Raw genomic sequence first — 27,457 nt, 5'->3', positions numbered from 1 at the left:
TAAGAAAATGTTGCTAACATTTTCATCAAATCACTATTTCAAAAGAAGTTCGAGGCTTTTCAAAAGTCCTTCACTTGCTATCCTTTGGTAATCGATCTTCATGTACTTCTATCACATTGGCACTACAAGGGGGCTATTAGAATTTGCCAACTCTATGGGCAATGCCCAATGTTTTAGTCAGTTAGTTTGCAGAGTGAACACAGCTAAGTTAATAAGTTATGTCAATACATTTAGAGTTAGTACTAGAGTTAGCTAACTTCCATTAAGTTAGGGGTTGGGTCTACCTTAGACCTAAGGTTGTACATTCATTTTATCTCTTGCAATTCAGCAAGTACACTCTATTGTTTTTCAGCTCACACTATCTACTCTCAACTCTCTCGTTTCTCTCTCCTCCATAGCCAGTTCAATTTCCAACAAAAAAGACCAAGGGGAATCTAAAGGGGAACGTCCATGCTACCATTTCACCAAAGGGGAATGTGGGACTTCATTATTGACAGATGAGAAAGAGAAAAAAGTCTCACTTCCATCGAATGTCCATGCACCATCACTTTCACCCATCCGTAGTCTCAAATTGGTATGCAACAATATACTCTCTCTCTCTCTCTCTCTCTCTCTCTCTCTCTCTCTCTCTCTCTCTCTCTCTCTCTCGTAATGAGTAGTTATATTATATCAAATCACACGAGGAATACAAAAGTCACGGCAAAGAAATAAAAGAGATTTCCATATGCCAAGGAACCAAGTCCTCCCTACGATTCACGAAGAAGGCCAACACGTTGAATAAGATACTACCAATGTAGAAGACCCTTGAGCCTAGCAATATGTCCCTAGACACTAGAGGCTAAGTCAAAAATAAATGCATTCCAGATGACCCGGTTGTACCAACAGCCAAAATATGAGAAAGTGGAACGATATCTTCATATGTTGCTGCACCGCACTAGGATATTTTGCCTTAACAAAGACCCAGTCAAAGGGGCACAACAATGGTCCAACCACAACTCTCTAAACGTCAAACAAGGCCCAAATCTCTCTCTCTCTCTCTCTCTCTCTCTCTCTCTCTCTCTCTCTCTCTCTCTCTTTTCGTAAAAGGTAATTGTATTAATTACGAAAAAAAAGGTACAAGTTTACATGAGTACAAGATACATGATGGCTCTAAGCCAACATGTGTAAACTGTCAGTACAAAACCAAGAAAGAGTTACAAAAATCATGGCAAAGACGCAGAGGCAATTGCCATATGCCAGGGAAGTAAGTCTTCCCGAGGGAGCAAGTCAGAGTGTCGAATGAGATCTATCTGCCAAAGCAAGAGGCCTTTAAGCCTGGCAATGTGACCCAGCATCCCCAGTGAGGCCGAATCAAAAAGAAAGGCATTCCGAGTGGTCTAATTGTGCCAGCATCCCCAGTATCTAAGAAAGTGGAACAGTATCCAATTGTGCCAGCATTCCGGCTCAGTTGCATATGAAGCTCTCTCTCTCTCTCTCTCTCTCTCTCTCTCTCTCTCTCTCTCTCTCTCTCTCTCTCTCTCTCTCTCTCTCTCTCTCTCTCTCTCTCTCTCTCTCTCTCTCTCTCTCTCTCTCTCTCTCTCTCTCTCTAGCAGCTCTTCGCCTATTTGATTTTATTGTTAATACCACACACACACACACACATGCGCACATTGTTTACACCATGCATGTGCGCAACTCTCTCTCTCTCTCCAAAACACCTTTGTAGGAGGCCTGGATGACAAATGGAACAGGGTCAAAGTCTTCAAAGATGAGTTTGAGAAACATATTTTTGTTCCGAAACATGAAATCATACAAAGAAAGGTGTGTAGAGCCATTCCTTTCATTAACATTGGGGGCCCTTCAATTATGGTCAAAGGAAAACATCTCGTTCTAAGATACACAATCATACAAGAAAAAATAGAAATAACGAAGCAAACTAAATCCTTGTAAGGAACTATGATGTAGATGGCAAATGAGCTTACACCTACCCAGCTCAAGAGCAGGAAGCAAAAATTGGCTAAGAACATGAAAATCGAAGACAGAGAAAATGGGCAATTTACAAACACAATAGAGCCGTCATTGCACAATTCTAGCCAACCAAGTCAAAAGGGAAGTGACCATCTAAAAAATTTTAGGTGGACATTTTGAGATACTATACCTATCTTATAATGATAGATTGATCTTAGAGCTTGCCTTTATTTTTCTTTTATTTCTCTTTTATTTTCCTTTTAATCTTCAATTGATTATGGCTTTTTGATATCCAAAGTGGATGTACAAATGATGATAAATGTACCTAATTTTGTCCTTTATGTTAGTTTTGGCCTCCACTCACGCACACCTCTCTCTCTCTCTCTCTCTCTCTCTCTCTCTCTCTCTCTCTCATATTAATTAGGTCTTTAAAATGTCTTGTGATGACATTAGAACTAGACATTAATTAATAAATTAATGACAATCTAAGGCCATTTAATGTTTGGAACAACTTAAAGTTCCAAAGGGATTGGCACATTAATGTAAATGGGCACCAAGTAAATGTTGGGCAAGGACAAAGGAATTTTTAAAATTACATATTAATTAATGCTCAAAATGGCACTTAGAAGGCTGCCACTTAGCAAACTTGCCCATGCAAGTTGAGAGAACATTGTTCAAGGCTGGCTAAGTGCAGAGGCAGCCATTCAAAGGTTGAAGGAGGAAGGAAGAAGGAAGAGTTGTTGAATGTTGTTGGTGCATTTAGGGGCTGCTAGATTAGTTTTGAGACAATCAACACCTGATCACACAATGAAACAAGACAAGGGCAACATGTTTCCCGCTCCACCTTTGAGAGTCAGCAACAAAAGAGGAGGGCTCACCAACCACATTGTAGTTTTGCCCCCCTTTTGAAGTTATTAACACCATCAAAATTGTCATGAGAGCTACCATTCAAAAGATCCTCTCTTCACTTGATTTGCTCTCTCATTTGCTAGTATTCCCTCAACAATTCTCAGCATATGTCAGCCCTTGGAGAAGAGCAGTAGTGACTTTTGCTAGAAAACCCTAATTTACAGCAGCGATTAAGATTTCTCAGCCACCCCGGGATCCATGCCCAATAATTAAAGACCATGTACTCAAAGTAGTGGCTGTGAATTGAGAATTTACAGCTGATCAAAGGAGTGAGCCCATTCCCATTTGCTTTGGCCCGCATGCAAGAGTCCAAGGATTGATTAGAGTTTGCAAAAATTAGAGTTTCAAAGCTCTAATTTTCAAAATTGCAGCAAATTAGCCCTTTTGTATATGGTTCACGCACTTGATGCCCATGGTTCTCTTTCAATAAATTCCTGTAAAGAGGGAGGGACCGGTTCCCCTCTCAACGTGGTGTGGACTCCTCTCTCTCTCTCTCTCTCTCTCTCTCTCTCTCTCTCTCTCTCGTAAAAGGTAAATGTATTAATTACGAAAAAAATACAAGATTACTTGATTACAAGATACATGATGACAATCTAAGCCATCATGTGAAGAGGTTCCAAGTAGTACAAGTTACAAAGTCATGGCAAAGACGCGGAGGAAATTGCCATATGCCAGGGACGTAAGTCCTCCCTAGAGAGCAAGTCAGAATGCTGGAGAAGATGTAACTGCCAATACAAGAGGCCCTTAAGCCTAGCAATATGCCGCTGAACATTATAGGCGGAATCAAAAGGAAAGCATTCTGAATGGTCCAGTTATGCCAACAACCCCAATATCGAAGAAAGTGATACATAAGCTTCATATGTGGCTGTGCCGGAGTGGGGTATTTGGGCTGCCCAAAAACCCAATCAAAGGGGCGTAGGGTGAAACCAACCACCCCTCACCAAACAGCCGACAAAAATAACCAAACTTTCTTAGCGATGGGGCAGGAAATAAATCGGTGCCGGGCGGATTCCACAGTAGTGGTGCAAAAGAAACAGTTGCCATTGGAGATTCGTCGCTTGGAAAGAGCTGAAGCAAGCAGAAGACCACCAATCATCACTCTCCAAAGAAAGACCTTATATTTGAAGGGTGTCTTGTTCAACCAGCCCTCCATCACAGTTGCCCTCCACCATGACCAGGATTTACGCAATCCCCATAAAGCATTCGCTTTAGTAACTAGCCATTGATGATCTTTAATCAGAAGATGATACACTTGGTTAGCAGAAGCTTTGCTTAAATTCAGCCGGCCTTCTAAGTCCCAATCCTGCCAGGGATGATCCGAAGCAAGGGCGGGAAAGGGTTGTCTGCTCTAGAGCACCGTCAAAAGCTGTTCCCATAAATGCCTATATCCACGAGGGATCCTGAAAAGGCTCCTAGCTGTTCGAAACGATATTAGCACATTGCGACTGGCAAGGGTGGCATCTGCGACTAAAGACAAGCCCAAACGTGCCATCCGGTTGAATTGTGGTCTAAGCTCGTGTTTACCTTCCCATGAAAGTAAATGCGAGACTGCCAGCAATTCCAATTGAAAAGAGTTAGTAGCTAAGCGATCCTCCGCTGGATGCCACTGAGGCTTTTGGAGGACCAATTTCCAAGAACATACCAAATGAGTAAGCAGCGATCAAGAAGAACTGGAGAACCGCGAATCAGCATTAAAAACATGCCACCAAGAACTCCGGATTTGGGTATTGCCATGCAGAAGCCCATGGTCCTCAAGGAAATAACAGGCTATAACGACCCACGGATGATGATCCGAGCACATGGCGCGGAAAAGAGACCAACGGAGTGCCAGCATGTGAGTTTGGGCATCTAAAATAGCTCCTCCACCCATGCGTTTGGGGGTGCACGCATGCGACCAAGAAATCCAGGAAATACCTACATGCAATGAGTCCTTCTTTCATAGCATGAAACGAATAGACTGAGTAAGAGCATTCAAAGTCGTAGTAGTCAAGGGCAGCAATGGCAAGAAATATGTGAGCATTGGCAACATAATTGTCTGGGCTACTTTGAGGCGAACATGGAAGGGCCAGGCCTGAGACTTCCAATACAAAAACTTAGCCACCATTTTCTGAGAAATCCACTGCAGAAGCTGCTTTGGGGGAGCATCCACACCCAAAGGGTACCCAAGATGCCTGACAATGGAGCCACGAGGAACAACCAGACCCTGCCAGTCCAAGGACTGCAAATCCGACTCCGTGCAGCTGAGAATGGCTGATTTGAGCGCATTGATGCGAAGGCCGGACGCCTGACCAAAGAGACCCCAAACATCCAATGCTTTTCGAAGGTTATCCTTGTCCGCACGCAAAATCATAAAGCTATCATCAGCCAGGGATTGGCTAATGAAGTGATGTCCTGTAGGAAGCGACAATCCGGCCAACTGAGTAGAGGCTGCCATATGAGATAACATCGAAAAAACTGGATGCGTTGCAAGGGCAAAGAAGAGAGGGCTCAAAGAGCACCCCTGTCTGACAGAGCGGGCAAGGACAAATGGCTCAGTAACACCTCCATTCAGCATGACTCGCGAAGACGCCGCAGAGCTCATGGTGTAGATTAGACGAGACATCCGAGCACCAAAGCCCATAGCAGACATAAGTTCAGCAACGAAAGACCAGTCCAGATAGTCAAAAGCCTTTTCCAGGTCCAGTTGGATCAGTACGACCTCCTGATTAGAATGCCTTGCATAATCAATTGCCAGTTGTGCATTCAATACATTGTGCAGAATATTTCGGCCCTTAATGAAACCATACTGGAGAGGGTGCACAATGGCAGGGAGATGCTTATGGAGCCGATTCGCCATTACTTTGGAAAAGATTTTGTACATAGAACCCATCAAAGAAATTGGGCGCCACTGTTTCAACGTAGATGGAGAAGGAACCTTTGGAAGCAGTTTAATAAGTCCCTCTTTCCATGAGGAAGGCATGATCCCCGTTTCCCACACCTGCTGAAACAAAGCCTGCAATGGTTTCACCAGTTGGGTAGCAAAAGCCTCAAAGAACTCATTGGTGAGACCATCCCAACCCGGACTTTTATCCTTGGGCAAAACGTCCATAACCTCTGCCTCACAAATATCTGACTCCATAGTAGCTTGCATGTCCTGCGGAACCTGATTGTGGACCAGGTCATAAAAAACCGAACGGGCCTGAGTAATTTGGGCTGAAGGTGGAGAAGTGGAACCGAGAAGGTCGCGGAAATAATTCCTGCACATATGCACAATAGTCTGCGGATCCAGGATAAGGTGGCCTTTTGTATCCTCAAGTCTGGTCATATTCTCTCGAGCATGAGAGGCATGGAGAGCTCGAAAGAACTTATGGGTCTGATACGTACTATCTTGCAAAGTCTCCGTCAGATGTTGCAATTTGGCCTGCTGATACGATTTCAACTGGAACTCTTTAATAAGATCAGCCACCCGCATTGCCAGTGCTAGCAGAAATGCATCATCCGGAGTGTCCACCAGCAGAGAACGAACCAAAACCAGCAAGTCCTCCGCTGCTTGTGGACGCTACCGACAAAGAGAGGCATGATAGATCCCATACTGCCGAGCAACCCACTGCACATTAGAGAGCAATCTTTCAAATGAAGCAGTGCCCTGAGAGGAGAAGTCCAAGAAGAATCTGTCAATCAATTGCTGCATATAGCCCTGAAAGATTGCATGCTTCAAGTAAGACGAGTTGAAACGCAAAGGGAGTCTCTCCAGAAATTGCTTGAAAGGTGCAATGGGTTGTGCAAGCAACTCAAGCTGCAGAGGGAAATGGTCCGACAAGGCATATTGCTACAACACTTTTATTTCGAGCATCTCGGGAAGAAAATCATCATTCTGCATGACGTATATGCGGTCCAACCGCGACCATGTTGTTGCATACTGGGCAGAATGGAAAGTAAACCCTGTAGAAGACGGGTGTAGCCAGGACCAGAGATCTTGCTTAAGAACAGCAAGAGCCAACTCATGCCACATACGACTTTCCGGCGCATCCATTACCGAATGCTCCGATGTGGACTGGGAAGAATCAACACACATATTGAAATCCCCCATGAAGAAGCCCCGTCTGCCAAGTGACAAGGAGGTCTGCAAAGTCTGCCAAAGCTCTCGACGAGATAACGGATCATTCGGAGCATAGAGGCCAAGTAACCATAAGATCTCCCCTTCGAATAAAATTTCAATCACCAGAAAGCGGCCATGTACATCATTTTTAAAAAGAACGGGCTGATATTTGTCATGTACAATCATGAGCACACCCGAATAATGCATGGCCTGTGTCCCTGCATAGAACAAACGAAAGCCATGGCAATCCACAACTTTTCCGGCTTCTCCGTGACTCTTGTGCTCAACAGCGCACAGGACATCCCACTGATTCTCATACAATACAGTCCACATGGCATGTTGCTTGTGTCGAGAACAAATTCCTCGCACATTCCACGTGGCTATTTTCATGTGTATTCAAAACAAAATCAGGTACGAGGCACAGCTTGCCTCGATTTGACTTTTTCTGCGAGAATGTCCAGGACTCCCTCATCCAAGAAATCCGCCAACACAACAAAAGAGTTCTGAGGACCAGATTTGGAAGTAGACGGCATATCTGCTGGCTTGGAGATGGAACGGGGATAACGACGGTCCCACGGGGTAATGACGTTGCCTCTGGTATCAAAAGCCAGCTTAGCAGGTGGACCCTTTGGACGATCCGAATACATTTTCCTGGCGGGCTGAGGACGGGGGGCAGAGGAAACCATAGCACGAGCAGAGGTAGTAGACACAGTATTCTCCATGCCAGCAACAACCCTGTTGCCTTTTTTTGCACGTACTTCAACCCAATCAGTGGCACGGGAATCCAGATCCAAAACCTGTTGTTTACCTTTGTCTAGAACTTTAGGCGGGTGGATAGTATCCAGCGACGGAGCATCACACACCATATCTTCCATGGGCGGCGCAACATGGCCAACATCTGAAGTGTATTGCTGTTCCGGGCATTCGGCCATAAAATGCCCCAATTGTCCACAGGAAAAGCAATGTCCTGCAAAATTGCCCCATTTCAAACGAAAGTGTAACGGATGCATGCCAGAGCAAGTGAGACGTAACCAAGCAGGCCTTTTCCTTGCAGTGTCCCATAACATACACAAGCGGTTGCGATTCACAACCCTGAGACTTGGAGGGACCAGAACAGTGCCCATAGCGGCCATAGCATCCTTCAATAGTGGCCAATAAACAGCCGGACAATTTTCCACTTCTACCCACATAGGGCATTCACGTTGCAGCAGACGCTGAAAATCTGCCATTGGGGGCCATGGAACAACATAAACCAACCAGCGATCGAAAAACAAAGGCAGTTTAGACAGGAGAGCAGCACGGTGCGTCTCAGATTTCAACAGGACCTCAAAAAAACCTCGGGGCCCAACAAAAATCTCTTCAACACATTCCCCTTGTAGCAGACTGTGCAGCCACTGGCGAATACGGGAAAGCAGCGGGATTCGACCAGTGAAGAAGAGTATCACAGCGCAATCATAAAACACCGAAAAGGAGCGTAGGACAGTTTTTGGGTCCACAGTGGCTTCCAGAACATCATCAGGTGCAGAGTCAGAAAAGACTTCCTAATTATGTTGAACATAATCGCCAAGCAGAGTGTTGGCAAATTCCAGCAAATGCTCCCAGTCAACATCCTGAGAGTCCACAGAATCCGAAGCAACCTGAGCATAGGAATGATCCTGATGAACCCCTGTCTCTTCCGAAGTATGCTTGGTACGTTTACCCGCAGGCTGGATGTTAGGACCAGGGGGCATCTCTTCGGTGCACGGAACCATATCCTCAGGTTCCTCAGTATCAGAATCCGGGCCAAGTGCTGCCACCGTTTGGTCTATGAAATCCAGATCCAGACCAGCCATCTTGTATCACGATTGGATCTCGAAGGAGGACTGACGCGCGGTGGAGAGCGGGAAACGCAACCTTGTCCTCCGCAGTCGCGACCTGTCCCAAGAGGGCGCGCGGCAAGGCACAACCCTAACAGTGCAGGGGCAGGAGGGTGGAGCACAGGGCGGGCAGTCGATGGCAGAGGGGGACAATCGGGGGCGCAAGGCAGGGGCCAGGCATCAACCGAAACCCTAACGCACAGGGCGAAAGGGCGAAGCGCAAGCGCAGAGCCCATGGGGCTTCAGAGACAGGCGGCGGTGCAGGCGGTGGGGCAAGCGACAGGGCAAGCGACGGGACAGGCGAGGGGCGTCAGGAGCAGGCGACGGGGCAGGCGACGGGCAGGCAGGCGTCCGAGGTAACACAGGGCGACGGGACTGCAGACGGCAGGGCAGATGGACGCAGACGGGCGGCGTTGAGCAGGGAAACGGCACAATCCGCGCTGACTCGCGATCAATCAGGTCAGTTGGGGGAAGGGGTCAGGCGCACAGGACAGGGAGGCGGAGGGCAGGGCGACGCGCAGGACAGGGAGCCGCCATCGTCGACCATCTCTCTCTCTCTCTCTCTCTCTCTCTCTCTCTCTCTCTCTCTCTCTCTCTCTCTCTCTCTCTCTCTCTCTCTCTCTCTCTCTCTCTCTCTCTCTCTCTCTCTCTAATTTTCTAGTGATAATTGATCGAGTTGGTTAAGTTCAAAGTATTCTCATTCTCACATTCTTCCCAAAGCTTAGATGATATGGTGAGGAGAGCAATAGAGCACCTACAGCACAAACGATTGATGCATCACTTAGATATGCAAGTGACCATTTCATTTATGCAATGGATATTTGGCTCCTCTCCTTGCTTTCATGTTTAACAAGTCACTAGTGGAAGGCTTCCCAAATGAGTGGACCATGCATACCACAAGTCTCAAGATCTCCTAGATTTTGGTAACTTTAGAACCATCATGGTGCACCACACATTGATCAAGACATATGGAGCAATTATGGAAGTAGAGCTTAGCACCTATATAGAGAGGGAGGTTGAGAGCAGTATACATCTCCTTGCCCGTCATGACTTCTACACATAGCAGGAATTGACAATTAAATCTTAGGAAAACCAAGATTCTAATCTTCCACACATCAACCTCATTAAGGAAAACATCAATTTTCATTCTAGGAGCCGAAAAGGTAGACCTTGTGGACTCATATGTCTACTTAAGGGTCACATTCACTACATCTGCTAGGAGATTCAACATGGCACAAATAGCCATGGATCAACTTACACGAGGATATGCAACATTGGCCATTGTTGGAAGAGAGTGTTATCAAGCGCATCTTCATGACCCTGCACACAAAAATGGCTATTTGACATATCAAACACACCAACCATGATGTACGACACACTGGTTTAGATCCATAGCTTGGTTATATATTTATGGACATAGATTGAGACCACAGTTCAACATGCACTCATATCTCATGGATGATCCATAACAAACCGTCAGTACCACATGAGATCCATAGAGCAGAGTTTGTTGCATCCCCCATGATATTCAAGGCTCTTTTTTAGACCATTAGCTTCATGTACAAAGTGTGTAACACACACCATATAGACTACTTAGGAGAGCATTCGAGGCCTCTAGGCAACTAGCTCTAGCAAGACATGAGACCTCATGATATGCATGGGTCGACCAGTGGCTCACAAAATATGGAATTAACATGGGCCCCCTCCACCTCCCCTTTGAGTATGACCTTGATTCCCTCTCCATACACGTCTCTCACACTAAGGGGGACCTACTTATGCAATGAAATATTTATCAACGCCACATACAACATACATGGATCTCACTCCGGTTCCCAACAACCCCTTTCCCTGAATATGCCATACTATAGGGACCACTATGAGGACTACAACAGATAGTTTCATTGAGAGACCTAGATATCTAGACATATATATGCTATATGACATACAAGTAGCGCAAGGTTTCCTCATCAACTCGAGCCTGAGTCTAGAATAACAGTTAGCATTCCTAGAGTCAAGTAAATCTATAGACTATGCTAAGAGGAGTTGGAGAACAAAGAGCACTACATCTACAAACATAGAGCATGTTGAGCTAAAATTATATTAGCTTGACTTAAACAACCCCAAAACACACTCTACAACGAATACTGAACCTCAAACTCTCGTATCTTTGGGATGAAGGCAAATAATCTGAGTTGGAGAATGTGACATTCTTTGAATGGATCTTGAAACGCATTCACACCACCACCCCAATCTCCACAACCAAGTATGGATAGAAACGATCAAGAGTGGGCCTCCCAGCTTGCTTTTGCCCAATTTGATATGGGCAAAGATCTATCAGACTACCATGGAATCCACATACCATATCAGATTTCTACCACTGAGTATGGTCTCATTCTTATGCATAGGGCTCAGCAAGAGATTGAAGATAAGCTTGAGTTTTCTCCTTTAGATTCGTTGCACAGAACTAACGATCTTACAAGACCTTCAAAATCTCCACTACGAATAGGCCATTCGCAAAATGAAACCTGGCTCAAATTACACATCACTTCCACAGTACATCTTTTCTCCAATGCCAGATATGAACCCTATTATTTCAGATTCTATGCCAACTAGTTCTGTATTTTCTATTGCTCGTCAAGAAGGGACTCTTCAAAACAACCTTTGGTTTCTCAATAATGAGGAGACAAGTATTTCTTTATGAACTCAAAACTAGGTAAGAAGTTGAAAGAAGAATTTATAAGTATTCCTTCCCTTCCTTTTCCTTCAAATGATTTTATTTCTCATGGTCAATTTGGAGTAGGTGCATCTTCATCTAATGCATTTAATGGACAAAAGGAACCAGCCATGTTTCCCACAACAATAACCATCACAAATCCATTTGGTCTCCTACCCATTCCTCCCTCATCTTCCGCTGCACCTTCCTTTTTGCTTCCATTAAGTGCACCACATTATCCACCACACATCACACCGAGGGGTTCTGCACCTTTACACACGACCTTTAGGACCTCTACATACTCATTTCCGGGTGGTGTACCAATGATGGAGACTTGACCTTCCATACAAACTTTTGAGTTATCCCTCTAGGAGTGCGTCCTAGATATACTCAAGGATGGATCCTTTGGTATTGCAATTTGCCTCTATGGCATTACCTAGCGGACCGTCCAATCATTACATTGTGTCCCAGCCAACATTTGGACAAGGCTATCGTGTCCTAGTGTTTCCATCACCTTGGTATCCTATGGACCTATGTTTATTTTGGTACCTCCATAGCAATCAGCACTCATTGGACATCAACAACCTATTTCTATCTATCCACCTTTACTCCCTCCTCCTTCTTATTCACCACCACCACCATCTTATCCTCCACCTTACCCCACTTATCCATCTTCACAGACACCTCATGGTTCTAGCTTCTCATCTACCAAGCATGCTTTTAATGACAAGACTTGTTTCAGCAGGTCAAACTATACTTCTTGGTCAAATTTAATGAGGCATGTCTTAGACTCTTAGAACCTATGGGATTTATTACAAGGATTGGAACCCCAATCTGAACCCGCACCTATTCCATACAAGGTCATCCACTCATGAAAGGCTCGTAACACTTCCGCTATTGTCGAGCTTATTGCCTGAGTTTCACTCTCAACTTTAGCATTTCAACTTAGCATCCGAGCATTGTGCACACTTGACTAACCACTATGCGGCTCAGGATAGAACCCATCACATTAATTTGGATCATGAGCTCCAAAACTTTAAAATCACTAACAAGGATGACTTGAAAGTCAAGTTGGTTGGGTATCGGCATCTCCTCACTAAGTTCTCAATCACTACAGCTCCTAAATCCTTTGATGATCAGGTTACCTTGTTCCTTAACAAGCTGCCAAGAAAATATTTCCATTTTGTGCAACATGTGATTTCAGAGCCTCACATGCCCACATTTTATGGGTTTGAATGTCACTTATTGTGTTACGCACAGTTGTTCAATCAATTTCATAACACATCCTCGATAGAAGGGCTCTAGTTGCATCTTCTCAAAGGAGGTAACACGGCAAGGGAAAACAAAACTCAAATCAAAATCAAAATCAAAATCAAAACAAGGCTAGTGAATACCAAGGAACCCCTCAATCTACTCTTAAACTTGGATGGCAGAATGTACCTAAGAAGAATAGGTATTGTCAACATTGTCAAAAGGCTGGCCATTATGACAATGAGTGTTGATGTAAGGCAAGAGACACACACCCAAAATCCAAGAATCAAACCCCGCACCCCAATCAGGTAACCCCAAGCAAGGACCTAATGAGATGCCTACAAAGGCCCACTCGTCACAACCAAGCACCTCAGTGTGGACGCTCCTTGCTCAACTGCCAAGACCCACAGACCGCTTATTGCTTTGAGCATTTCAAGCCAAGTTCAATGGCTACCTCTCACATAGCTGTGTTGTTGGGAATAAAGGGCCCTCGTGCCTTTTATATGTGCTCGGGTGTGAACACATCCTTAGCACACTTGTACTTTCATATATATATCTATCTAAAAACCTAAAGAGGTACACTCATCATTGTACCCACAAGTCGTGTTCACTCTTCTCACTACACTGCACTCTCTCTATCTCTCTCTCTGCGCTACTAGCAAGCACTACGTCTCTAGATCCTTGCGCCAGGGAGCACGACAAACTGGTATCAGAGCCATCAGGTTCTGCACTCTTCTTGAGACGTCAGGCGCGGGCTCGTGTGCAAGAGAGGCAGTCGACAGGTTCAACAAGAAGGAACAATGTTGACGGGATGGTTGTTGTCATGCAACAGTCAACTGAAGAGTAGGCGAACACGTAACAGTCGACGGCAGACTGACGACTGACTAAGGCGACTTCTACGAAATGTTTCTGCGTGATGGGGCTGGAGGCAACGGTGGTGCCTGATGAGGCTAGAGGCAACAGGGCTGCACGAGGACCTGCGCGACGGGGCTGCACGACAAACGTTGCGGACAGGATACGGCAACCACGTGTTTGACGGGCACGTGTGGCAGGTTATAGGACTGCCTAGCTAACAACGGACGCGACAGCTAACGGGTGCTGTCAGTCCTGACAGGTCAACAGACCCGTCATCCAAAACATTTTCTTCTTCAAAATCTTGTTTTGAAACTCCTCCCTCTAACTGGAGTTCGCACACGTAATCACAGTGCAAATTTGTGCAATCTTGGCCCGAAAATTTGGGACTTTTCCCAAATTTGGGGATTGTGATGCAGAGCAAAACCATTTGCCTCAGAAATTGCAGGAATTTGTGAGACATTTAGCCTTCGACATTTGGGGCTTTTCATGTATATGCAAGAATTGGGCTGAAATTTACCCAAATTCTCGACATTGATGCACATTGGACCCCGTGAAATTTGGGGATTTTGATCTTTGGGTAAAATTTGTGCGCCATTTGGTCATTTCATGTACATGCGGGCTTAATTCCATGCAATTTGGACATCTAACACTTGGAAAAATTTGGGGGTTTTGCTGAAATTGCTCTATTTTGGCAAAATTCGCCTATTCTATGCATGTCAGAGACACTGTAAATGTATGGTTGATCCTTTGAGCACAAAAATTTTGGGGCTTTTGACCGTGCGTGTCAAATTTTGTGCCCGTGGGTACATGTGCAACAAAAAAAGCAGCTAAAATTTGGGACTTATCATATAATGTGATGTATTTGCCCTTGAAACAACTGTAATCAATTGTGGAGTGCTGTAGCACAAGGTTTAGTGCTTCTGAAAATTTATCTGCAGATCTGAAATTTATGCTTCTACGTGGTTATGATTTGCTGGTTGGTACTTGTTTGTACCTTGGTCACTTGTGTGACAATTTGGGCCTGCATTTGTCGAATTTTCTGGTCACAGTTGAGCTGAAAATCATGGCTGGCAGCAGTGACAGCAGTAATCTCATGCACATTTAGAAGCTTGAAGGAGCACATAACTTTGCAATTTTGTAAAAACTGTGCTACAATATCCTGTTGCAGAAGAAGCAAGCAAAGCCGATTAAAACCAAAGGGGCAAAGCCCGCAGATCTGGAACAAGAAGACCAGGATGAGTTAAATGAGCTTGCACACTCAACCATCGAGCTATTGATTTCTGATGCCTTGTTGTTTAACATTGAACGTTTGGAACTAGCCTAAGTACCGAGCAACAACAACATTACTTGAGGCAAGCTAGGCTCTCGATGAGGAAGCTAGAAGAATTAAGGTTCGGTGAGCCAAAACGAACAGCTTGACCACCCATTGCTGCCCTAATGGGACCGCCAAGTGAAGAAGGGCGACATTTCGAGCAAGGTCAAGATGAAGAAGAACGGCTGCAAGTGCCGAGCCTCGCACAACAAGTGCAAACTCAAACGGAAGAGTAGGGTGAGAAGGCTGCCCTTTAGAGGGTTGTGGAAAGAAAGTGCAGGCAAAGAGAGAAGGTAGAGTTAACACAAAGGAGACTCCAAGCAAGGCCGCAGCAAGTTTCTCAGGTCCAGGTCCCGTAAAGAGAGAAATGTTACCTTGTAAACTAGGCCCAGGTTTTGGTTGTTTGGGAGCAATGGGAAAAACAAAGCCAACCCTTCGAGTTCTCCTTCTACTACCCTCGTTCCTTAGACAAAGTTCTATCACTAAGGCTGGGGGAGCAAGTGATCAGGCTCACACAAAGGTTGGGGAATAGGTGGACAGAGGAAAAAAGAAGAAAATGTGTGGCAGCGAGAGCCCGCAGATTATTGGCAAAACAAGGTTTGGGAGATTTCGAAGACCGTCAGTGGATATGAAGCCCAATCACAATGGCAGCGACGCATCAGGGACACTAACCTTGATGCTTGGATGACCTTCTGTGGCACCATACCAGACGAGTGCAATCACCCTACCTACATGTCATATCTACGGAGAATAGGGGTAGATTACAATCCAGATATGCATGGTAGGTACGATGTTCCAAGAATCTACAATGTGAATGCAGAAAGCCCAGAGAAGTGCCTAATCTTCATTGAGTGGGACATTCGTACATCCATCATGCACTTCCTCAACCAATTCTCGTCTTGCCTTGACCCTGCCTTTATCACCACATGTAATTATCTTAGGGTACTTAGGATTTTGCTCAAACAAAAGCCCACAATGGAAGAGACCCAACTCTTGCCACTTTTTTGATCTAAACATAGGAATTGATAGTTGCACGATGGCCCGTCTAATGATGAGGGCCGCGCTTCTACCTTTTTTTGCATGGCCATCTTGGAAGATATGAATGGTAGCCGCTTCACTAGGTGCAACCACCCCTTCTTATCAACACCACCTTTGAATGTATGCTTTAGTATGAAGGGCTATCTGCAGAGTAGACCCTTCCTTACCAAGTCCTTTAGGCCCCCTCGCAGCATAGCCCTTAAAGAGCATAGGGATGGCGTCTAGTGTACTCTCTCCTCATGTGTTAAATGTTTTTAAAAAATGGGAAAAAAAGAAAAAGAAAAGAAAAGAGAAAGGAAAAAGAAAAAAAAAAGGGAAAAGAAAAGACAGAGACGAAGCACACAAAAAGGGCGAAATGGGATTCTCATGTACCATTAGAGTGCCACGGACCCTTTCCCTACTTCACATACCTAGGGCACATCAAGGGCAAGGCACACCTAGGGAGCTCCTACTCGCCTATGGTTAGACGTGTCTCCCTAAGTCACACCCATAGCATCTCCCCTTGTACATGAACTGGGTCCTCAAGGGTGGGACAATACCATGGGCTTTTGCCTCAAGTTCAACCCCCAACTCCCAATTCCACTGGCATAGACACCATACACTACACAGTGAGTAGACATTTGGCAACCCGCGATCAACCATTGACATCGGAGGTCCCCATTACTGTTGGGAATAAAGGGCCAACCTGCCTTTTATATGTGCTCCGATGTGAACACACCCTTAGCACACTTGTACTTTCATATATATATCTATCTCACAGTTACCAGGAACGGGGAACGGGAACGAGAACGAGACCCCCCGGAACAGGGGGAACGCCTAAAGTTAGGGAACAGGAACGGAGGGAACGGCATATATATATATATATATATATATATATATATATATATATATACACACAGAGAGAGAGAGAGAGAGCTCATAGATTAAGTTAGTTGGAAGATTGCATGGTGGAAGTGAGAAGGGTGGCATGATATCACTGTTGCATCTTGCTCGCACCAAATCTGGACAAATCCCCAAATTTTCCAAGTCCTGCATGCACTAATTTCAATGAAATTGAAAGAATTTCACTAAATGTGAAAAGCCCCAAAATTCCCGGGTAGATGTGCACCGACTTTGCAATTTCTGAGTCAAATTGTCCAATTCTGTGTTGAGATCCCCAGATTTGAGAAAAGCCCCAAATTTCTGAGCAGATTTTGAACAGATAAGAGATCTTGCGCTCACGCGTGCGAAACCTCGTCAATGGGTGAAGGAGATTTCAAAAAAAAGATTGAATTTTTGAAAAAATATACGGGTCAACGGACCCGTCAGTCGTGCGCTGTGACGCCTGCCTTTTGCCGTTACGCGCTGGTCGCCGTGCCCGCCATGCAGTAGCCCCGTCGCGTGCAGCTGTTGGTTGTTACGTATCGCACAGCAGTCGCCTCCAATCGTCTATCCACGCTTGCTGCGGTTCCAAACATGGTGTTGCATGGTGGAAGAGCAATCACCTCCAGTCGTTTGTCCACGCTTGTTGCAGTTCCAGGGAACGGCCATTCCAAACAGGGAACGGGTGCTGGAAAGGCCCGGAACGGTGCGGAACGGGCAGGAACGGGGCTGGGAACGGGTAGGAACGTTCCATGGGCGTTTCGCTGGTAGACACATGCCAGAACGCGTTAATCCGTTCCTAAGGCCTGGAACGGGCGTTCCCTATTTCTATGATCTATCTAAAAACCTACAAAGATACACTCGTTATTGTACCCACAAGTCATGCTCACTCTCCTCGCTACTCTACACTCTCTTTGTCCCTCTGTTGTTGTGTGTAAGCACTGCGTATCGCTCCTCACGCTTCCTCGGACCTCAACAAACTGGTATCAGAGTGCAGGTGCTGAATGCTCCAATAGTCGTGCAAGAGTCAGACGGCAGAGTTGGAGTTGCAGGTTGGGCTGCAGGCGTCAGAAGGTTGGACAAGTGGACAGTTGGCGAGTTGAACTGCAGGCGAGGACCAAGTTCAAGAGACACGCAACCAAGCTGCAAGTGTGGGCGACAGGACTGACAGAGACGTGCAGTTGTAACGGACTGTTGGACGGTTGTGCTGATGGCGGGACTAGCGTGACGACTGGACTGCGACCAACGGGGCACTGACGGACGAGACAGGAGCCATGCGATGGGCTGGAGACGCCAACGCGACCCAGTCCGGCGGGTCAATGCACCCCCCTTGCCGTCACATTTTTTCAAAAGTCAAGTAAAAAAATAAATAAATCTCTTTTATCTCATTTTCCCTTTGACGAGGTTTCACGCGTGGAAGCACAGAGTGTAGATTTGTGCAATCTTGGCCCGGAAATTGGGGCTTTTCTTGGATTTGGAGATTGTGATGCAAAGCAAGACCATTTGTCTCCGAAATTGCAAAAAACTTGTGACATTTTGCCTCTGACATTTGGGGTTGTACATGCAAGAATTGGGCTGAAATTTGCCCAATTTCTCGACATTGATACACATTGGACCCCGTGCAATTTGGGGCTTTTGCTCTTTGGGAAAAATTTGTGTGCCATTTGGTCATTTCATGTACATGCGGGTTCAATTCCATGCAATTTGGACATCTAGCACTTGGAAAAATTTGGGGGTTTTGCTGAAATTGCTCTATTTTCGCAAAATTCGCATATTCTATGCATGTCAGAGACAGTGCAGATGTATGGTTGATGCTTTTGAGTACAAAAATTTTGGGGCTTTTGACCGTGCGTGTCAAATTTTGTGCCTATGGGTGCATGTACAACAGCATTGCGGCTAAAATTTGGGACTTATCATGTAATGTGATGTATTTGCCCTTGAAACAGCTGTAATCAGTTGTGGAGTGCTGTAGCACAAGGTTTAGTGCTTCTGAAAATTTATCTGCAGATCTGAAATTTCTGCTTCTACGTGGTTATATTTTGCTGGTTGGTACTTGTTTGTACCTTGGTCACTTGTGTGACAGTTTGGGCCTGCATTTGCTAAATTTTCTGGTCACAGTTGGGCTGAGAATCATGGCTGGCAGCAATGACAGCAGTAATCTCATGCACATTTAGAAGCTTGAAGGAGCACATAACTTTGCAATCTGGTAAAAACTGTGCTACAATATCCTGTTGGAGAAGGAGCAAGCAAAGCCGATTAAAACCAAAGGGGCAAAGCCCGCAGACCTGGAACAAGAAGACTGGGATGAGTTAAATGAGCTTGCACACTCAACCATCGAGCTATCGATTTCTGATGCCTTGCTGTTTAACATTGAAGGTTTGGATTCTGCATATGCTATTTGGACTCAACTGGAAGAACTGTATGCACAGAAGAGTGCCGCGAGCAAAGTGTATTGGCTGAAACAGCTTACGGATTTGCATATGAAAGAAGATACAGCAATGTCTACTCACTTGAGTGAGTTTAACTCCATTTTCAGCCAGCTGGTTGACTTGAAGTTCTTGATTGATGAAGAATTTAAGGCTACGTTCTTGCTTTGCACTCTACAGAGAGTTGGGATACATTCAGGACTGCTATGATCAATTCTAATGCGGTTCTTTTGTATGCTGATGTAGAGAGTGCTCTACTCATGGAAGAAATGAATCGGCATAACAATGCATCCAGTCAGTCTTCCAATGCTTTGCATACTAGGGGCAGATCACAGCAAAAAGGCAAATCTGATAGCAAGGGACGCAGCAAATCACGTGGTAAGGATGTTGAATGCCATCATTGTGGCAAAAAGGGTCACTTTAAAAGTGACTACTACAAATGGAAGAAAGAGAAAGGAAAGGACAAGAAGACAAATGATAGCAAGGAAGACAAAAAAGAGAGTCAACCTAAGAAGAGCAGTGTCAAAATTGAAGAGGTGAATATAGTCACTCATGACAATGACAGTGGGAATGACGTACTCTTGGTCTCTTCACACTTTAGTGCACATACTTTACTTACAGATACAGATGATGACATGCATACTTGGATTCTCGATTCAGGTGCTTCCTTTCATGTCACCCCTCATCATGAGTGGTTCTCTGACTATACGAGGGATCGACATGGTGTTGTCCATCTTGGGAACAACTATGCATGTGACATTGTAGGTATTGGCAGTGTGTAGTTACAGTTTCAGCATGGTTCTATCTTCACACTTCAGCATGTAAGGCATATACCTCTGCTCAAGAAGAGCTTGATTAGCATAGGGTAGCTAGATGACGATGGATTACATACCACCTTTAGAGATGGAAAATGGAAGATCTGTAAGGGATCTAGAGTGATTGCCAGAGGTTGTAAAAGTGATACCTTTATCCTCTCCATGTATCTAGTGTGAGTGATCATGTTGTTGCCATGACCGAGCAGCCAAGTATTTCTTTGTGGCATAGCCGCTTAAGACACATGAGTCAAACTAGAATGAAAGTACTTTCTCGTTTGGGTTACTTGCCTTGTCTTTGTTATGCTGATTTTGAGCATTATGATCATTGTGTTTATGGTAAACATGCACAGATGTCTCATAAGAAGTCTCTTTCGCTGAAATCTTCTCCTCTAAAGTTAGTACATTCCGATGTATGTTAGATACCACGGTTATCTTTAGGGGAAAAGAAATATTTTGTCATCTTTGTTGATGATGCTACACGGAAGGTATGGGTTTACCCTATTCGTAGCAAGGACGAAGTGCTTGACAAGTTTAAAAAATTCTTGGAATTGGTTGAAAATCAGACTGATAAGACACTTAAGTAAGCCACGTGGGTAGCTATCTCCCCCTCCCCCCCCCCCCGCCCCCTCTCTTATTCTATATGAACCCCCCTTGAAATGTCTTCGCTCTAACAATGGTGGGGAATATGTGTCCAAGGCCTTTCAGGCATTTCGTGATAGGAAAGGAATAAAGAGGGAGCTCATTGCCCCTCATAATTCACCCCAAAATGGAGTTGCAGAACGTATGAATCGAACCATACAGGATAAGGTCTGTACAATGCTGTCTCATGTTGTATTACCCCATGGTTTTTGGGCAGAGGCTATTATGACAACCATACACTTGATAAATCGGTCACCAAACAACTCTTTGGGGGGGGGGGGGGGGGGGGGGGGCGGGGAGTTTCCCAAGAAGCTTGGTCGGGCAAGCCACCTTCGTATGCACACTTGAAAGTATTTGCTTGCCAAGCATTTGAGCACATTCGCAAAGAAAAACGCAGCAAACTTGATCCAAAGTTCTGTAAATGCATCTTCCTAGGATATGGTGACAAGGGTGAAATGGGATATAGATTATGGGATCCTGAGAAAAGGAAAGTAGTATGCAATAATGATGTTATCTTCCGGGAAGATCACATGCATAAACAGTGTGAAAAGGCTGAGGAGGTCCGTAGGGTTATATTGCAGGAAGAAAAACCTTTTGGACAGCAAAATGTACCTGCTGTACAGTAGCAAATACTTGCTGTAAATAAACCTGCAAATGCAAAAAATAATGCCGGAAATGATCGGCCAGCTATTGCCCATAATGATGAGCAACTACATGTGCAAGAACAGCCAGGACAGCAAGCTGTTAATGCTGATTTGCAGGCTGAAATGCCAGGACAGCAAGCTGAAAATGCTCAACAGCCAGCAAACAATAATCATTGCTCTAGGAGATCGTCTAGGGCTACTAGACAACCTGATAGATTTGTTCCTGGTGCAAACAATGTGGCTGATTATGTCATGTTGACAGACTGTGGTGAACCAAGATGCAGCAATGGACAGACAAGACAGCAAGAAATGGTATAAAGCCATGTTGTCAAAGATGGAATCTCTTGTGAAAAATGGCACTTGGGACTTAATGCAGTTGCCTAAAGGACAGAAAACCCTTCCATGTAAATGGGTTTACAAGATGAAGATCACTTCTGGTTCCTCACCAAAGTACAGAGCAAGATTGGTTTCGAAGGGGTACAAGCAGGTACATTAAGAACCATTTTGGGCTTGGTTGCAGCTAAAGTTATGGAGCTTGTACAGATGGATGTAAAGACAGCATTCTTACATGGTGATCTGCATGAAGACATATATATGCAGTAGCCTCAATGTTTTGTGGCAAAAGGGAAAGAGAAGACGGTATGTAAACTCAAAAGGAGTTTGTATGGGCTGAAACAAGCACCAACAGAATGGTATCATAAGTTTGATACCTTTATGCAATCTCAAGGCTTTCATAGAAGTCAAGTGGATCACTGCTTGTACACCAAGAAGGCAGTAGATGGCAGCCTGATTATCTTGGTTCTGTACGTTAATGACATGCTTATTGCTAGCACAAATACTCATGCCTTAGACTCACTGAAGCAAAGTCTTCATGGCAGCTTTGACATGAAGGATCTTGGTGATGCAAATCACATTCTGGGCATGCGAATACTCAGAGATAGGTCAAAAGGATTACTCTATCTATCTCAACAGGAGTATATCTCCAAGGTTTTTCAGTGTTTCAATATGGAGGGGGGGAAAACAATCGGGGTTCCATTGCCTCCATATGTGAAACTTTGAGCAGAGGGCAGCCCTACATCTGATGATAAGAAGGCTGAAATGATCAAGATACCATATGCTTCAGTTGTTGGCAATTTGATGTATGCTATGGTTGCTACACGTCTTGACATTGCCTTTGCAGTGGGAGTGGTTAGCAAATACATGGCAAACCCTGGTAAAATACATTGGGAAGCAGTGAAAGGTATTATGAGATACTTCAAAGGCACAAAGGATTTGTGCATCTGCTTTGAAAAGCAGAAGGCATCTGTTGTTGGCTTTACGGATGCAGACTATATTGGTCATACGGATTGCAAAAAGTCCACTTCTGGATATGTGTTTACCTTCATAGGAGGAGCAGTCTCTTAAATCTCCAGGCTACAAAAGTGTGTTGCATTGTCTACTACAGAGGCAGAGTATGTGGAGGCATGCAAGGAGGCTTTATGGCTTTCACGTCTGGTGGGAGAGCTTGGAATTACAGAGTTACCTATTCTCCATTGTGATATCCCGTCTTCCATGCAAAGACGAAGCACATACAGGTGAAGTATCACTTCATTAGAGATGTACTTGAAAGCAAGAGCATTGAGCTTGTCAAAGTGCATACAGATGATAATCTTGCAGAGCTTGTCACGAAGGATCTTCCAACAAAGCGGTTTGCTCATTGCCGACATATGATGGAAGTTGGATAGATATATGTATTTCAGCTTTGTACATACCTAGAGTTAGTTGATTCTTTTCTACTCTTAAGGCACATTGTCTTTAGGTGGGAGGTTGTTGGGAATAAAGAGCCCCGTGCCCTTTATATGTGCTCAGGTGTCCTTTATATGTCAATGGTTGATCGCGGGTTGCCGAATGTACCTGAAAAGAAAAAGGAAGTGCACTACCTAGGGGCATGTCTACTCACTGTGCAGTGTATGGTGTCTGTGCCAGTGGAATTGGGAGTTGGGTTGAACTTGACGCAAAAGCCCATGGTATTGTCCCACCCTTGAGGACCCAGTTTGTATACAAGGGAAGATGCTATGGGTGTAACTTAGGGAGACACATCTAACCATAGGCGAGTAGGAGCTCCCTAGGTATACCCTGCCCTTGATGTGCCCTAGGTATGTGAAGTGAGGAAAGAGTCCGTGGCACTCTAATGGTACATGAGAATCCCATTTCGCCCTTTTCGTGTGCTTCGTCTCTGTCTTTTCTTTTCCTTTATTTTTCTTTTTCCTTTCTCTTTTCTTTTCTTTTTCTTTTTTTCCCTTTTTTTTTAACATTTAACACATGGGGAGAGAGTACGCTAGATGCCATCCCTTTGCTCTTTAAGGGCTATGCTACGAGGGGGCCTAAAGGAGTTGGTAAGGAAAGGTCTACTCTGCAGATAGCCCTTCATACTAAAGCATATATTCAAAGGTGGTGTTGATAAGAAGGGGTGGTTGCACCTAATGAAGCGGCTATCATTCATATCTTCCAAGATGGCCATGCAAAAAAAGGTAGAAGCGCGGCCCTCATCATTAGACAAGCCATCGCGCAACTATCAATTCCTACATTTAGATCAAAAAAGTGGCAAGAGTTGGGTCTCTTCCACCGTGGGCTTTTGTTTGAGCAAAATCCTAAGTACCCTAAGATAATAACGTGGTGATAAAGGCAAGGTCAAGGCAAGACGAGAATTGGTCGAGGAAGTGTATGATGGATGTATGAATGTCCCGCTCAATGAAGATTAGGCACTTCTCTGGGCTTTCTGCATTCACATTGTAGATTCTTGGAATATCGTACCTACCATACATATCTGGATTGTAATCTACCCCTATTCTCCGTAGATATGACATGTAGGTAGGGTGATTGCACTTGTCTGGTATGGTGCCGCAAAAGGTCATCCAAGCATCAAGGTTAGTGTCCTAGATGCGTCGCTGCCATTGTGATTGGGCTTCATATCCACTGAGGGTCTTCAAAATCTCCCAAACCTTGTTTTGCCAATAATCTGTGGGCTCTCGATGCCACATACTTTCTTCTTCTTTGCTCTCTCCACCTATTCCCCAACCTTTGCGCGAGCCTGATCACTTGCTCCCCCAGCCTTAGTAATAGAACTTTGTCTAAGGAACGAGGGTAGTGGAAGGAGAACTCGAAGGGTCGGCTTTGTTTTTCCCATTGCTCCCAAACAACCAAAACCTGGGCCTAGTTTACAAGGTAGCATTTCTCTCTTTACGGGACCTGGACCTCAGAAACTTGCTACGGCCTTGCTTGGAGTCTCCTTTGTGCCAGCTCTACCTGCTCTCTCTACCTGCGCTTTCTTTCCACAACCCTCTCAAGGGCACTGTGCCGTTTGAATTTACACTTCTTGTGCCAGGCTCGGCACTTGCAGTCGTTCTTCATCTTGACCTTGCTCAAAATCTCGCCCTTCTTCGCTCGGCGGTCCCATTGGGGCGGCAATGGGTGGTCAAGCTATTTGTTTTGGCTCACCAAACCCTAATTCTTCTAGCTCCCTCATCGAGAGCCTAGCCTGCCTCAAGTAATGTCATTGTTGCTTCCTACTTAGGCCAGTGCTCTCTTTTGGCACTCTTTCATGGAGGCTGTATCTCAGGGCTCGTCTTGTAAGTTCTAGCTTCCTCCGCAGCCCTTCCATAGTATGTTCACCCTCAGCTTGTGTCACATGTAGGATTGTGTTCAAAAAGGCATGTTGTTGAACCTCAAGACCTCCCTCCACTACTTTAGCCCTTGCCAGTGCCATGATTCGTTCGCTTTCTACCAAGGTGAGGTGTTCGGCGAGGTCTCTGAGTCTTCCAGTGGTCTATTCCTCCCATGCCCTGGCCTTTTTGCTCATCCTCTCTATGCCCTGATTCTAGCACTGAGACATCATCATGACCATGTGTTCTTGCTCCTTTCAAATTTCAAGCATTTCCTCCTACTTTTTAAGGCACTTCAACTACTCCACCAATCGTTCTCACTCTAAGATCTGGAGTTGGTTTTCCATTTCTATCAGTTTTTTGACTGTCACTTCGTCTCTTTGTGCCTTAGCCTCACACAATTCCCTGAGCAGCTCTTCCTTTTGTTGTTTCTCCTTTCTACACTCTGTGTAGACTTGGGTCCTAACCCTTGCTATCTTAATAGTTAGCTTGTCTCCGATCCTCTTCAGCTGGTCGAGGTACTCTTGCATCTGCCCATTCTATTGCAAGAGGACCAAGAAGTCCCCCTCTAGCACCACCTGTTCTTAGCTTCCCTTTGTTGAGAAACCCTTCACCCGCAATTTGTGTTTTTTGCGTTTCTGCCTTTTGCGTTTAGGGTTTGCAGCCCCAAAAATGGGCGCTACCCTAGACTGACTGTGCCTATTTATAGGCCACTCTCTCACTCATTCTTCACAGCTAATTCATTCAGTCCGTTAGCTCTTCTCTCCAGCCTCTCCACTACCCTCACACCCCTTCAAGAGAACATTGTGGTTCATGGTTCGTGGCTGTCTTCATCATCTTCCTTGTGCTACGGCACCCTTGTTCCCTTGTATCGCATTCACTCCATGATTCAGAACTTTTATCATTCCATTCATCAAAGTTTCTTCTCTCTTCTCTTCTCTTCTCCATGTTTGCCGAGTTCACTCCATGTTCCTCCCCACAAACCTTACTATCTCTCTGGTACACCATCTTTTGACATGGTATCAAAGTTGGATCTGCTCAAACAGCAGCAAAGATCCTCCAATCCAGTGATGGCAAAGACTCGGGGCGAGTTCAGCATCCACTTTTCTTCTTCCGCTGCAAAATCTCATTTTTGCAAGTTTCAAGTGTTTTCAGCTTGCTGCCCACACCCCTTTCACGGATGACATCGCAGTCTTAGCTGTCCCTTGCTGTCATCTACAGTCTGGCGCTTGTTTCCAGCCTTCCACCCACAGTTTGCAGCTGTTTACAGCAGAGCAACTATTGCTGATCACTCTCCATTCAGAAAACAATCTCGTTTTTGCAGATTTCAGGTGTTTCAGCTTGTTGCCCACACCCCGGACGTGGAGGACATTGCGGTCCAAGCTGACCATTGCTGTCTACAACAGTCTGGCACCTATTTCCAGCCTATCACACATTGTTCGGAGCTGATTTTAGCATGCTAATTGCTACCGTTGGTTTATCCTGCATTTTTAGTTTCTCTCTCTCCTGCAGCTTGCATTTGTTGTTCTCTCTCATGCAGCCTGCGTTTTTAGTCTCTCTCTCCTCACCTGTGTTTTTCTATTGGTTGCAACCTCTTACTACTAGTAGCATCCTCCTCCCACTAGCAGCTTACTTCCAGCCCTTCCACTGCCCTCTCACGCCTTGCGGTGGACATTGCGGTTCGTGCTTCACATTGCCCTCACACCCCTTGAGGCGGACATTGTAGTTCATGGTTCGTGGCTGACCTCTTCCTTCTTCAGCAAGGCACACTGATATCCATGGCTTCTTTACCAACAGATGACCAGACTTTTGGGCGCTCCTACTGTGGCATCACCGAACACACCACCAATGCTTGCCGACTTCGACCTTTGCTCCCCACCCCTCCGGAGTATATGCATCTTCCACCAGATACTCCTTGTGCCACCTCTCCTTTCTGAGCCACAAAGATCGTTTTGCATCGGCTATCAAAGTACTATGCTCAAGGCAATAAGACACATCCGATACGCACTAAGTCCTTTTGAGCACATGGAGGCTCGATTGGCGCTACAACCTCCTAGAGATCATCGCAAAGCCAGCAGCAGTCTTCTCCCACCTATTTTCCGGTACAGTGGCTACCACGGCCCGTGGTTCTACAATCCACTCCATCGAGAGACAATGATTGTTTGATATTGTCTCCTCGTAAGTCTACTCCTTCGAGAGACGGTGGCTACTCAACTCCTTCCTCTTCTTCGACTTCCCGGCCGCTCCATTAAGAAGCAATGGCTATTACCCACCCATTGCTCAGTCTGAGCCCCACCCTTCAACCTCGCCTACTCAAGTTCAAGAGGCCGCCTCTGGGAATTCTTCACCAACCCACATATCTTCTTCAGCATGACCGGCGGCACTTCCTTCATCCTCAGACATTTCGGAGTTCGTGATCCATGAGTTTTTGGATTCCCTACCTACCTCAGAGGGGGATTCAAAGGGGGTTGA

At 45.3% G+C, this 27,457-nt stretch overlaps 1 protein-coding gene across 1 annotated transcript in view; it reads right to left on the bottom strand.

Moving 5' to 3' along the window:
• The window catches only part of LOC148019528 (Transducin/WD40 repeat-like superfamily protein), a 162,418-nt gene that overhangs the window by 123,411 nt on the left and 11,550 nt on the right, over window positions 1-27,457 (bottom strand). The window lies entirely within an intron of this gene.

The sequence above is a fragment of the Lygodium microphyllum genome, chromosome 19 (assembly GCF_053477565.2).
Source record: "Lygodium microphyllum isolate KBCC chromosome 19, Lygodium_microphyllum_v1.1.10, whole genome shotgun sequence".
NCBI classification, from domain to species: Eukaryota; Viridiplantae; Streptophyta; class Polypodiopsida; order Schizaeales; family Lygodiaceae; genus Lygodium; species Lygodium microphyllum.
Note: the sequence above shows the minus strand (reverse complement) of the source record. Positions and strands in the feature narration are given on the sequence as shown.